Raw genomic sequence first — 4,610 nt, 5'->3', positions numbered from 1 at the left:
GAACGAGTAATGAACAAAAAACAGTAACAAATGTAGTAGATACTAATCCAACTGTGTTAATTGCTTTAAATGTTAATGGTCTAAAATATATAAAATAAAAGACAAGAGATTGTCAAAGTGGATCAAAAAACAAGACCTAACTATATGTTGTCTACAAGAAACCCACTTTAGATGTAGACACATAGATTAAAAGTAAATGGATAGAGAAAGATATATCATGCTAACACAAACCAAAAGAAAGTGGGAGTAGCTGTATTTCAGACACAGCAGACTTCAGAGCAAGAAACGTTATCAGGGATAAAGAGTGGTATTACATAATGATAAAGGGGTCAGTACTCCAAGAAGACAATTCTTAATGTGTATTTGCCTAAAAGCAGTATCAAGATACATCAGACAAAAATTGATGGAACTATAAGGAGCAAGACATGAATCTACTATTATAGTTGGAGACTTCAGCATCCTTTTATCAGAAATGAACAAATCCAGCAGGCAGAAAATCAGTAAGGACATAGTTAAACTGAACAGCACGATCAATCAACTGGATATAATGGACATCTGTAGATTATGTCCTCCAAAAACAGAAAACACATTCTTCTCAAGCTCACATGGAACATTCAACAAGGTAGACCACATTCTGTGTCAAAACGTACCTTAATAAATTTAAAAGAATAAAAATCACAATGTCTGCTCTCAGGTGACAGTGGGATTCAACTAGAAATGAATAGCATGAAGATACCTAGAAAAATCTCAAAATACTTGGAGATTAAAGAACACATTTTTAAATAACAATTGGTTCAAAAAGAAATCTCTAGAGAAACTTTAAAATATTTTGAGCAAAACGAAAGTGAAAATACAATTTATCAAAATTTGTGGGATATGGCAAAAGCAGTGCTTAAAGGGAAATTTATAGCATTAAATATATATATTAGAAAAGAAGAAAGAACTGAAATTAGTAATTTAAGCTCCTACCTTATGAGACTAGAAAAAGGAGACCAAATTAAAGACGAAGTAAAAGAAATAAACTTAGAACAGAAATCAGTTAAACAAACTGGAAAACAGTAGAGAAAAACAACAAAACCAAAAGTTTATTCCTTGAAAAGATCAATAAAATTGACAAGCCTGTAGCCAGACTAAGAAAAAAAGAAAAGACAAAATTGCTAACATCAGAAATGAAATAGAGGGCATCATTACAGATTCTATAGACATTAAAAGGATAATAAAAGAATACTACAAACAACTCTATGCCCACATATTTGACAACCTAGATGAAATGGACCAGTTCCTTGAAAGACAAACCAAAACTCACATGAGAAGAGTCTATAAACAGGCCTATATAAATTAAAGATATGTGTCAATAACTAATACCGTGTTTCCCTGAAAATAAGACCGGGTCTTATATTAATTTTTGCTCCAAAAAACGCATTAGGGCTTATATTCAGGGGATGTCATCCTGAAAAATCATTTTTGGGCTTATTTTCCGATTAGGTCTTATTTTCGGGGAAACATGGTAACCTTCCAAAATAGCACTAGACCCAAATGGGTTCGTGAATGAATACTGTCAAACATTTAAGTAAGAAATTGTGGCAGTTCTCTACAATCTTTTCCAGAAGACAAAAGCAGAGGGAATGCTTCCTAACTTTTCCTATGAGGTAGCATTACCCTAATATCAAAACCAGACAAAGACATGACAAAATTAGCAGTATCTCTCGTGAACATAAATCCTCAACAAAATACTAAATCAATCCAATATATGTGTAGATAATCTAATACATTATTGCTCTTATTACTTTGAATGAACTGTTACCTGTTAGGTCAACTAAGAAAAGGAAAAATAAAAAATTTTATTTACTTTCACATATCCTTCTTCCGATGCTGTTTCTTTCTTTATGAAGTTTCGAGTTTCTGACTCCTAATTTTCCGTCTGCCTGAAGTTCTTTTAACATTTCGGGTGAGGCAAAGTCTACTGATAAGAAATTCCATCAATTTTTGTTTGAGAACGTCTTTATTTCTTTTACTTTTAAAGGATAATTTTACAGGATGTAGAATTCTAGGCTGGTGGGTTTTTCTCTCAACATTTGAGCTATGTCATTCCACTCTCCTCTTGCTTGCATGCTTTCTGAGGAGAAGTCAGTGTAATTCGTATATTTGCTCCTATATAGGTAACGGGGGTTTTTCTCCTTCTCTGGCATCTTTCAAGATTTTTTCTGTATCTTTGATTTTCTGCAGTTTAAATACAATAGGCCTAGTTGTAGTGTTTTTAGCATTTATCCTGCTTGGTGTTCTCTGAGCTTCCTGCATTTGTGCTTTGGTGTCTGACATGAATTTGGGGGAACTTCCCAGTCAATGTTTCAAATACAGTAGTACCTCGGTTTTTGAATGTCTCCATTGATGAACATTTTGGTTTATGAACGCTGTAAACCCGGAAGTAAATACTTCGGTTTTCGAACATGCCTCAGCAGTCGAACATGTCATGCGGCTTCCACTGAGTGCAAGATCCTGAGGCCTAGCTGTCGGCTGTTTTCAAACGTTTCAGAACTCTAATGGTCTTCCGGAATGGATTACGTTCGAAAACCGAGGTACCACGGTATTTCTTCTGTACCTATTCTCTTTCTGGTATTCCCATTATGCCTATGTTACACCTTTTGTACTTGTCCCATAGTTCTTGGATATTCTGTTCTGATTTGTTTGTTTCCACTGTTTTCCTTTCTGCTTTTCAGTTTTGGAAGTTCCTATTGACATATCCTGAAGCTCAGAGAGATTCTTTCTTCAGCTTTGTCCAGCCTCCTAATGAGCACATCAAAGGCATTCTTCATTTCTTTTGAACTGTTTTTAATCACTGGCATGTCTTTTTCTTAGAATTTCTATCTCTCTTACATTACCCATGTGTACTTGCATGTTGTTGACTTTTTCCATTAGATCCCTTAGCATATTTTTTAAAACGCCCAATCTGGTAATTCCAACATCCCTGCCATATCTGAGTCTGGTTCTGCTGCCAGCCATCTCTCTTCAAACTGTGTTTTTGTCTTTTAGCATGCCTTGTAATATTTTTTCTTGAAAGCCAAACATGGTGCACCGGTAAAAGGAATTCTTGTAAAGAGGGTTTTAGTGATGTGGTAAGGTGTGGGGAAAGGGACAGCATTCTGTAGTCCTATGATTAGGCTCAGTCTTTAGTGACCTGACGAATTTCACACGTGCTTCTCAGTGTCCCCACCCCCTTAAGTCCGACATGATGGCTAAAGGGGGTGGAATTGGACATTTCCCTTCCTCCAAGTCATTTAGGCCCTGATAAAACCCCAGCGGCTTAGGCTCTGGTTAACTGGTTTCTCTTTGAGGGTTCTGGTTAACTAGTTTCTCTTGTTAAGAACAGAATGCTCTCATATATTTCAAAATGGTTTTTTTTTCCCCACGCTCCAGGGGTCACAGCATTTTTCTTGGATATTCACTGTGAACCTGGTAGAGCTCCTGGAGGTAAAATGCACAAAAGGGAGAGGATCCCACTTTGGAGTTTTTAACTCTCAGCTTTATCCACATTGAGCCTCCAGGAATTTCTCAACTACAGTTCAGGTTTTTCTACTCTGTTGTTGGTTCCTGTGCAAATTTCTGTTTGTGGATTTCTACTCCAGTAATTTATACTTCTCTGTATGTACCTGTGTGTCTCTCCAATTTGAGAGACAGCAGTATACCCTTTGACCCGACTTCTCTGATAAATCCTAAGAAGAGCTCTTGATTTTTCAGTTTGTTCAACTTTTTACGTGTTAGGATGGAGGGACAACTTTCAAGTTTCCTACATATTGGACTGGAAATCGAAAGTCTGAACCCAGTTTTTATTTACTGGAATCATTAATTCTCATATTTTGAAAAGATTTGAGACATCATCTGTGCATCCCAATAGGCAATGTTTCAGAAATACCTCCCCGTCCCCCAGGCACACGCACCACCACCACCCTCTGCTCCTCGGACACGTGATGACCAAAGATGGTACTGAATACTTCCTACAAACAAAGTGTGTTCATTCTACAAACAGCTCTAGTGGTTAGAAAACTCCTGTTACACCCCTCTTTGGCTTTAGTTGTGCCCTTGAATGAAGGCAGGCACAAGGAGAAGAGGAGGGAGACAACCTGCAGGTTCTTCCTGACGGGCCAGAGGCAACCCCAATCCTGTCCTGCAGTCTCCCAGAAGGCGGTGGGAGTGACCAGGCCACGTGGAGAAGTCACAGACCAGCACCCATGCTTGTGTTGGAGACGGCCTCTCAAGTCAGTGAGACCACAGGGCAGAGCGAGGCCCTTTGGGGCTACAGTGATCTTGGGAGGGCTTCCTCAAGGAAGAGAGCGGGTGGTGGGCCTTGAAGCACCATGGGGAGCCTTTGGCAAAATGGTTGGAATGGGGGATAGTGACAGGAGAAAGAAGTTAACCAAAAAATTAGGATTTGGGGAATGTAGACGTCAAGTGAAACCTTTGGGATTCATCACCTCTGTACCAAGATTTGGGGATCATATAGTTCCAACTATGGAAGGTCTTTTTTGTCTCACTCATCTGTCAGGAGTCTCCTCATCATCTATCCGTCTCCAAGTTTAGAATCACACACCAAGAATGGAAGAATCCTTAGAGAT

Source organism: Rhinolophus ferrumequinum, chromosome 17, assembly GCF_004115265.2.
Source record: "Rhinolophus ferrumequinum isolate MPI-CBG mRhiFer1 chromosome 17, mRhiFer1_v1.p, whole genome shotgun sequence".
Taxonomy (NCBI): Eukaryota; Metazoa; Chordata; class Mammalia; order Chiroptera; family Rhinolophidae; genus Rhinolophus; species Rhinolophus ferrumequinum.
Note: the sequence above shows the minus strand (reverse complement) of the source record.